Genomic DNA, 10,715 nt, shown 5'->3' on the forward strand with positions numbered 1-10,715 from the left:
AATTCAGGGTCCTGACTTTACTCTTCCCCTGACTTATATCCCTCAGGACTGTGAACTCCACTGGTGCATGATCACTGCAGCCCAGGCTGCCTCCAATCTTGACATCACTAATTAGCTCACTTGCGTTGGTGACCAACAGGTCCAGCATTGCATCCCCTCTGGTAGGGCTATTACCTGGCTTCAGAAGTTACCCTCAATGCATTCCCGGAATCTACTGGATTGCCTACAGCTTGCTGTGTTACTTTTCCAGCAGACGTTGGGGTGGTTGAAGTCTCCCAGCAGGACAAGAGCCTGACAAGAATACTCAAGTTCTAAGTACGACAGTGTTCACCTACAGGAATTCTTGTGGGAAGGAAAACACTCCTCCTTTCTGATTTCTGGCAATGGCTTATAGCAGAAAGCTGCAAATGAAAGTATTCATTTTTAATAGGACATTTATTGTTCCCCAGAAAGGCTTAGGCATTTAATAGAAAATCAAATTAAACCCAAGTATATTAGCAAAGTAACCTAATTAATATAATTTATTTCACATGCCAGAAAATAAGTAGGATGTCAGGTGTTCCTGTTCTATGATAAACAGCTCAATTTAACCTACATATTTTTATATAAATCACCAATGTACAAATACTCTAGAAGCAAAGATAGACGGAATTTGTATGCTCTGATCTTTTGTTGTGTTGTTAAAATCTCTAAATAGCTCAGTTTTCACACCTCATCTTTTGTTATCGTTAGATAAACCCATTCTCATCTTTACCGTAGATTTTAGAATGTTTTCTAAGCTACTTGCTTGGACTTGTCATACATGAAACAATAGTACCCTCTTCTGGACTGAGGTAATATTGCACTTACTGCAAAGAAACTACTGAATAATGGTAGTCCTGTTAATGTTTACTGAGGGTTTGGGTTTTTTTTCCTAATTAAACAACATTATAGTAACAAGAAAAGCCTTAAGAACTCAGGCATATAAAGAGAGGTGAAGAAATCAATGAAGTATTTGATTGCGGGGTTTTGCATTTGATTTCAGCTGAAGGCACTGATAGCTACAACAGCTGTAAGTAAGGATCTGCCACCATTTCAATAGTGAAACATGAATTCTCTGGAATTCATTGACTCCTAAACTCTCGGTGTTTAAAAAAAAAAAAAAAAAAAAAAAAAAACTGTACAAATCACTGAACTGGAAGGAGGAATTTACTTCAAACAAGTTTTAGTTCAAGGTCTTTTTCTTTGGGACCTAAGCATGAATTATATAACTAAAGACCAGCTACAGACTAGATTAGAAATAACGACCCACAGAAAGAAGGAGCGCTACGCAAAGGAAGTAAGGTGGAAAAATCTTAAGGGCCCAGATTCACAAAACAAAGTGACTCCTCAAAGACACGAATCCTCACCTCCACTTTGAGCAAAGCATTAGGAAATAAATTTGCAAGGGAGCACAAGCATATGAAACTAACTCTTGTTCTCTCCCAAGTTCCAGACTTTTGTTTGTGAAAAGCAGCCCAGAAGAGTAAAGTATACAGTATGGAAGAGCTGGAACATCTGAGGAACCTACATCTGAGGAACCTACAGCTGAAGACAAACCGCAGCTACGGAGTCAATCTTAGTACTGAAATCCCCTCCAGAACAACACATACAGGGGATTTTACACTGCAAACTTTGCTTCACAGACCTTCATGATTCTTGCCTTGGCTGGCAAGGAGAGCCCAGGAAACTTGACAACCCCCACAGAGGTCTCCTTGTGCCAGGCGAAAAGCAGAGGATGTGAAGGTGTGAGAGGTGCCACCGTGGCGGTCATGCAGCCTTGCCTCAGACTGCTTTCCTCTGAGGGGCCCACACAGGGCAAGGGTCTCCGGCAGGGGCTACCTCAGTGGGTATGCCAAGCAGCGAGACCCCTAGGAGACAGGCCAGCCAGCAGCCATGGGCCTTGAGGCCGGGGCAGGCCCCAGGGAAGGGAAAGCTTTCCACTCAGAGTGGAGCAGGGTCTCCATTGGAGCCAGGGAGTGAAGGGGCTCTGTTCCCTGAACAGCCTGTCCTCCCTCAGGCAATGGGCAGCGTGGGGAGGCTTCAAGGTGCACAAACTTATAGGTTGCTCTCCTGAAGTTCTCCAGCGGACGCTGTGTCCCTGGCTGGTCCCACCAGTAAGCCTGCAAAGGAGAAGAGGTCTCTATCAAACAGTGCTCCTTTGCTGACGGCCACACTTCCCCAGTGGTGGCCAGGGCAGGGAAGGGCTTCTGTGGTGAAAGCAACATCCTCTCCACCTGGATGAGGAGCCCATGCATGCCCATGCCTTTTCCTTCTCCATCTCATTCTTCTTCTCCTTGCCTTTTCCCCACCCCATGGCCCCAGCTTGTCCATGGCTCAGGGAGGCAGGACGTTCTACCTGCTCCAACCTGGTGCCTTTGGTTTGCATCAGGCACACGGACTGTGCAACCCCAGCAAAATGCCCTCAATCCAACATATGTGGAGCAAATGAGGGGTGTGTCACAGCTCAGGGATCCTCTCTGGTGACTCCACTCACCACCTCTCACCCCCAAGGAAGCTGACCCTGTTGAAGATTTGAGAGAAAGCATCCAGGCTGGGGTAGAAAAGACAGAGCCATGCGGTGCTGCAGGTGCCTGGCAGCAGCCCCTGTGCCCCATGCAGGCAGCAACACCACGCACGTGTTCTGGAGAGCCACCTTCTCCCTGTGCTGCATGACCAGCTTCATCATCTGGTGGTGGGGAGGTGATGGGCACTGCGCAAAGGTGCATGGCTGCTGCCTCTGGCTGTTGGGCAGCAGCAAGGCAGATCCCTGCCGGCACTGCCTGCAGCAAGACCTGGCCACTGGCTGTGTGCTGTCCTGCCTGTGGCTGTGAGCAGCTGCAGACTGGCAGGCACTGCAGCAGCAACAGCATCGCTCCATTCCAACTTGAGCTGTCCCGTTTCGAATGCCACCAACCCCCTTCTGACTGCAGCTGAGAGGCACAGGGAATGGGCTGGAGACATGGGTATGTGGGTACCAAGAAGGCACTATGCAGACTTTGACCCTGGCAGCCATGGACCATGCCACACATCCGATCACTATAGAAGCCATTATCCCCACCTCCTGGCCAAAGCTCCCATGCTGTGTTTCCAGGCCTAAAGCCATGGCAGGCTTTGGGTAGCACCTTGCACAGGCAGGAAGGCCATTGCTGGCTTTACCCAGGACTGATGGCACCTGTAGGCTCTGAGGCCACGGCCATGGCCATGGCCCTGCACTTTCCACCCATGTCCACGTAAGGATCAGCTGCTACAGAGCTCACTGCAGGAAAGGGCCTGTGTTTGTGTTACACTTGACCAAAACATCCGTAACAGAGATTGCTCAAAATAGCCCTTTAAGAAAGCACACTCTCTTTGAAATAAAAGTGCCCCATTGAAAGGAAAGAGTGAAACTCTGCAGAGGTTCACATGGGCCAGGGGAGAGCGAAAGCAAGTCCAACTCTAGAGCCTATAATCCAGAAAATCAAAGTCTTTGTTAAATATCAGAAAGTTATATTCAAGACTCTGTGAACTCCAAATGTTCACAGCATATTAGAAAACTTGCCCAGAGACCAGGCAGACCCGTGTATGTCCTTTGAGCTAGGCAGGCAGAAAATACGGATAAACGTGTCTTCCATTTTTTTCTGCGTTTGATTCCTTTAATAATGGGCTGCAAAAAAAAAACAGAGTGAATTTTACCAGGGAACTGGGTGGAGGCCAACCTTTTCTGCTCTGAGGTCTAAAAGATACTGCTCCAAGAGATACATACTTCCAAAATTAGTAACCCAATGATTGCTGCTGGGATATGTGATAAAAAGCTCATCTCCACACATACAAAGGAGCCTGAGGCTACAACAGCCCTGTGAGAGGAACATCTTCTGTAGCAACACGGTCACCTGTAGCTAGCTGAAGGAACAGGGATCAATAGTTGGGATATTGAGCTGCTCCTTTCTGGTCTTGAATTACAATGAATCATCAAACATATCTGCCATACTTTGCTTCCAATAGGGAGAGAAGCAGATGTTTGAGTGAGGTGTTTCTTTGTATGTTTTTTATGAAAGGATCTGATGCCTGTTCATCACTGTAAGATGAACCAGTCTAGAGACAATGATTTTACTGGTTTCCAGTGGGTGGTGGAACTGAAACTCAGCTTTTCTTCATCCTGTAATGTTGGCACTTCCTCTGACTGCATCTGATTTTCATAGTGGCTTTGTTGTTTTTTTTTTTCTCCTTTGAGCCTGCCTTGCTCACTTCCAGAGACTTGCAAAGTTTCCCCCATGACATCCCTCTGCCCACAAGGGCCAGGGCCAAAAAGCACTGTCAGTTTCTGGGTATGAGCTGCTATGATTCCTTCCATGGCCCTAAAAACAAGTAAATCCCTTTTCACCACACTTCTCAGATGAAAGGCTGGCATTTTCATCTGCCCCTCACTTCCTTAAAAAGAGATTTCTGTATTTAGCTTGAGAAGGAGTGCACTTTTAATTTCACCACCACCAAAAGCAATTGTGGGCTTGTGGACAGTCAAAATTTATGACTGTGGAAAACTGTATGACACACCTCAGATCAGAGAGTCTCCAAGCCTTAGGAACACCAGTACATTCATAGTCCCTCCCTTGAATCTGTTTTCAAGTCGTTTCAGGAGGAATGGAAAGTAAAATAAGTTCCTTATTTTGCAGCTGTCCATAAACACCACCACTTCCACCACTTTTCACACTCCAGCTGGAACAATGAGTCTTTGCTCCATGTCCCTGATCATGAAAAGAGTGCTTGAGTATAATTTCACTCAAATCCTCCCAAAGAAGCTGCCTCACAAATTGCAATGGGTGTATAAAACATTCATTTTGTTAAAGCCTCAGATAAACTCACGTGAAAAAATTCTGCATGAACAACTTCATGAAACTTGAAGAGAAGAATCCATGGTTCCAGCCCCTGGTAAAAAAAAAAAGCTTCCTGCAATGATCAGGTTGAGTTGGAACTCTCCAGCCTTATGCACACATGCTGGACTTGCTGCTAAAATGTACATAAACATTTAGCATCACTAGAAGATAGACAGAAGCTAACATAGAAATCAGGTTTTCCAGGCCGCACCAAGTCAAAGCAGCTGACAGGTTCTGTAAAGGCTATCGGTAGGAAGTAAGGTTTGATTCAAAACACATTACCTTCACATTTAGGTGATTTCACTCTACAGACTAGCTCTTGGGTTTACACACCTGTATTTTCTGTTCCTTACGTTTGCTCACATGTCCATTTGTGTACCGAGTCTTGCTGAGATATGGAATCAGTGCAAAGATTTGACTTTGGCATGTAAAACACACGGACCTGAAGCTGAGCTAAAGTACTGCTGATATTTTCCCATAGACCTTGCAAGATCTGACCAAATATATCCACATGGGTCAAGATGGTGAAAGAATAATGTGTCAAATTAAACACAAAGCAGAAGAGCTCTGTAGCCAGCAGCATAGTCACCCACTGTAATCCAAAGGGAAGAATGTAATAGGCAACATTTAAAGCAGATGAAGGCTCAAGCACTCTCCTATTAAAGGAAATAAAATTGTACTGACTCGAGCCACCTCTAATGCCCCTCACCCGGGCCTTCCATATCTGATGGCTGAGTGCTGGGAAAGATGCAAAACATGTATAACTCCTTGTGCTGTTAAGCCCCTTCTCTGTGGATCCTCAGGGGTGTTTGTGGTTGGATCAGAAGTTTTTGGATGTGCAAATTTCTGTTGAAGAAAAAACATGTAAAAACAAGAGGAGAGAAATTCAGAAGAGGAAACCATCTTGACATGCATATACTCATTTTAAGAACTCATTTAAACACTTTATTATGCATAATTTTTTTGCAAATAGGGGTTTGAGAAGAATTGGGTGTAGTGCTATTAGCCATGTTGTGATGCTGGAAAATGAAATTCAGAAGCTTTTCTCCTCTACTTCTGCACAAGGGGTTTATTCAGGAGACCCTTCTTTGCTGACAGAAGCAGCAAATGTCAGGGGCTCGGAGGAGCAGAGCTTTTAGCATGGTAGCCCCAGTCACGTGGCCTCGGTCCCAGCCTTGTCAGGGCCAACAAAAGGGATTTCTTGGGTGCACAAGGGGCACTCAGGACCACTAGAAGGAAGGGACAAGTGTTAAACAGAGGAGAGTACTGTCCACTACAGGAGTCAGACGCCCTGTATCTGCTGACTAGTGTTATCATCTAGGGAGGTTTGCTATTAATGATGGGGCTTTCATTAATGATGCTACACAGAGGCTACTGAGACTCATCTGGCTCTCTACAGTGCTGCATTTCCATGTATGCACCAAAGATACTGCCAGGGGTGACCTAAGAAGTATCAAGTGTGACTAGCAGGCTCCAGGGATACTGCTTAAGTGTATGGGCATCCAAGTGAAATGTTGGGTTTCTCCATCATGTCTAAGGAGGACTCAATAGCTACCGCAGGTGAACCGCTGGTTGCACAGCTGCTGTTCATAGCGGGCTTTTGATTTCCACAAGCACAGCGGCCATGGTGAGAATCTGAACAGTTTCACATAGAACTAAGGACAGGGAAAGCTGGCAGAGAAAAATGTGTACTGTTGTGGTGGATATCTGCTGTACACCAGATTAGGACCAGAATAGGGAAGACCAGGTTAGGGAGTACTTCAACGCCCTGGATGTACACAAGTCTGTGGGGCCACATGGGTTGCACCTAAGCGTGCCGAGGGAGAAGGCGGCTGATGGCATTGCAAGGCCACCCTCAATGACCTTTGAAAGGTGGTGGTGACTGGGAAAGGTTGCAGATGACTGGCTTTCTGTCCTGTCTTCAAAACAGGCAAAGAGGAAGATGCAAGAACTACAGGCCAGTCAGCCTCATGCAGTCTTTCAGAAGATGGTGGAGAAAATCCTCCTGGAGAGCATTTCCAAAGGCACGAAGAATCAGAAGGTGCTCAGGAGTAGTGGGCCTGGATTTCTGAAGTGGAAATCAAAAACCATTTACAAAACAAATACAAAGCCATCGAATCTCTCCCTTAGTGATCTGCAGGATGGGACAGAGTGTACCCTCAAGCAAGTGTGCAGAGCACACAAAAGTGGGAGGACTGGTAGGCGCAGCAGACAGTCGTGCCACCTTTCGGGGGACCTCAACAGGAGAAATGCAGAACTGGGAAAGGAGGAATGTGATGAAGCTCAGCAAGGGGAACTGCAGTCCTGCATCTGGGAAGGAGTAGCCCCATGCCTGGGACTGCCCAGATAGCATGCAGCTTTGCTGAGAAGTTCCTTGGGGTCCTTCTGGACAACAAGCTGAGCTGGACCAGGAATGCTGGCTTGCTGCAAAAATGGCCAACAGTATCTTGAGTTGTATTTAAAAGAGCATTGCTCTTTCCTTGCTCTTCAGTGGTGGTAAGGCTAGACATGGAGGAGTGCTCAATCTGGTTCTGGGCTGCCCAGTACGAGCAAGTTGTGGACAGATTGGAGCAACCCCAGCACAGGGTCTGAGATCCTGCTCCAAAATAGTGTTGCAGCATGCTCAAGAAGGAATTCCTGGCACTGGGTCTTTGCTCCAATGCCCTCTTGTAGCTTGCAGCCGCCTCACTGCCAGGGATGGCTGCTGGCCAGCCCAGGGTCAACAAGAGTGACCTGATGTTTCTCCCTGCAGGGCGAACAAGGGGGCACCAGCTCCATGCTCACTTCTGCTCACTGCTCATCGAGCACACCACCAGTATAAACTCCTGCAGTGGGAAACAAAATGAGAATGACAACTATCACGTAGGTTTGAGTGGAGTTTATTTTGCAATTGGCAGCTGGCCTGGAGTAAAGGGTGAAGATGCGACGTGTTGTGGCTCTAAATCGAGCAGGCAAGTGACACTGTGATTTGCTCTCTCTTTGTGGCTCAGTGGCCACAGCCCCAAGACAGGAAAGGTGCTGGAGGCTATTCCTTTGCCTCCCACACTGACCTGCCCGCTGCTGCCTTTTCCTAGGCGTTGCTCAGAGCAGTAAGCCTATGTCAGCACCAGAGGAGGGACACAGTGCCCTGGGGCCTGTCTCAGGGCACCGCCTGCCTGGCCACCCTCCCCAGCATAAGGTCCCTTACGAGACAGGGCGATCAAGAGGTCACAGTGCCCTAATTGCATGACTAGTGCACAAAGCCCCCAGCACAGACATTCTTCAGCAGTTTCCACCTTTTTATTTTCCCTAACACTGGCCTAAAATATGTTTTATCAAACAAAAGTTACATCCATGAATGCAGCCATGAACATTGCCATGCCCAAAGCTGTAACTGATCAACAAAACCCTACAGTGGAAGGAGGCTCAGAGGAGACGGGCACAGGCGATGCACTTATGATGCTCAGGGAACAATACAAGGAGCGATCACAGCTGTTGTAAAGCTGAACCTATCACAATGGTAAAGGGACTGGAGGGTGGCTTTCGTTTTAGATTAATTGCTATATCAGTTGAATTATCAACTGGTTGTGGAGGTGGCCCGAGGTAATCAAAAGGTGTGAATGTCTTCCTGAGCCAGGCAGAACAGCATGGGGCTCAGCCCAACGTAAACCATAAAAACTGAAGAACCAACAAAATGAACTTTGAAGAGAGCTACAGGCTTGAACTGGCTTCTACCCATGTATGTCTTCCTGGTGGCTGGAGATAGCCAGCATCATGACGGTGAGCAGATGGAGCCCGGTAACGGGAATTTAATTTGTATCGTGATCCAACTGGATGTTGCAACTGTGATATTGCACTTGTATTCTGATGGCTGCTTCAGTCTGCTAAATCAAAATCCCATTGAAAATCAAATGTCTTCAAATAAGTAAATTTGGTAGTAACATTAAACCCTTCTCATGTGGAATATCTGAAAGAGCCTGTTCAGAGTGTATTGGGCAAGAAAAGCGCTGGGACTGCAAGGCAGCACGGTCAGGAAACACCTCACCACACAGTGTGCATCTCCAGGGGATTCAGTTTACTCCAGGCAACATACACAGCAGTATAATGGACAACGGTTTGAAATGGCCACCCCTTTGCAGCATCATGGGCAGATGGGAAAGATGTAAGACAGCCCCATGTGCACATTTTAGACTGTGTACAACCTGCCACAACTTCATGCAAGCAAAAGAGACAGCGGGTGATACTGCTTTCTGACCTTGATTCAGCTTAATTTTTAGTTGCTTCAACAATACAATGAAAACAAGAAACCAACAATATTGCAGGTATCAAAAAGTAAACTCTAAATATATTTATTATTCAGTTACATTTGCTTTTCATTGCACAAATTTGTTTTTTATCCCCATGTTTTACAGTTCTCTTACAAAGCTGTTAGGAGTTTTAGAAACTGTTAAAATGATCAGTTAAGTCTATTTAGGCACAGTTCATTAACACATAACTCCATTTCCTCCACTTTTTTTCTCTGTGTGAAAGATTTATGGTTGCATTTAAGCTCCAAATTGAAACACATTTCACAGTCTACGCTCTTACGGGCATACTGTCTAAAAAAGAAGTTTTGATTAAATAGTCTCACCATAGAAAATGTTGCCAGCAAAGCCTAAATGAAAGCAACTTCTTTTCCAGAAATGCTGAAATCAACACAACCCTAAGATAAGAACCATGGTGGCCAACCATTTTCTATGCTAGTCAGTCATAGGATAAGAAAGAAGCAATTCTCAAGAGGATTTAAAAATCCCCTGGAAAAATTATGTTCACTTGGAAATAATTTAAATAATTTACTCTGTATGAAAAATAAGCAAACAAAAATCCAGCAAATAAAACACATATGGTGACACAGAAAGTGTTGTATCCCCTGGACTGTTGAGGATCTGTCAAGTGCTTTTCCTTCTGATAATGGTATCTTGAAAATCAGAGTGTCGTATCCCTGGGGCTACCCTCTGTGAAAATGGCTTTGAAGTTTGAAGCTGTCAGGCCTGTTTGACATGGCTGAAAAACTGTGAGCTTCTCAATTTCTTATGTAGCTCTTCTCTTTGGTGAGAAAGCCTGACCACTTCTGGTGTAAGATCCATGCGTTTGGATTAAAGCTCTGCACGTGGAGTGAGCTGCTTTTGCACGTAACTGCATACTGCAGTGTTCCCAGGGCACAGGAAAAGCCCATTCTAGAGGATCTGAAATGAGCTGAAGTTTGTTTCAAGAACTTTGTTATATTACTTTTCACAAAAAGAGTAATGTTAGGTAAGTGACTGATGCTAAAGGAGTCTTCCTGAAGAACATGATGAACAACTACCCCCTCTCGGTAACGCTGCAGAAAGAAACAATATTTGTGACTTATTAGCACCCATATCTGTTGTTGCTATTTAGAGATGAATGAATTATTTCTGAAAGCTGGGTGAAGTCTTTGCAGCAGAGCAAAAGGGATATGTGTGATTCTCATATAAGAGTAGTGCTCATGAACTCCCTGCGGCTACTGCTTTCAGGAATAACCAGAAGGGCATCTCACACGAGCACAGGCAGTGCACAGCCTTTAGTCCCCTTGCTAAGGAGTCCTGTTTGTAGGAACTTCTGACTATGGAAATTTTATTTTATTTTATTTATTTTTAGACTTTGGAAAATCACTAGGCTTCAGGGAACTAGCAGGGCACAGTATTCATTCCAACATGTGTCACAACAGCAGCGCACAGTTAAAAAGGGGTTGCTTGCTCTGCTTGCGTTTAAGACATCTCCATGAGCTCTGCATTTGAGGCAAGGAAAAACATTGGCCCTCCAGTGCTGCTGCTGTGCTCAGACCCCGGGGCAACTGATAGTGCG

Source organism: Vanellus vanellus, assembly GCF_965231255.1.
Source record: "Vanellus vanellus genome assembly, chromosome: Z".
In the NCBI taxonomy this organism is placed as follows: Eukaryota; Metazoa; Chordata; class Aves; order Charadriiformes; family Charadriidae; genus Vanellus; species Vanellus vanellus.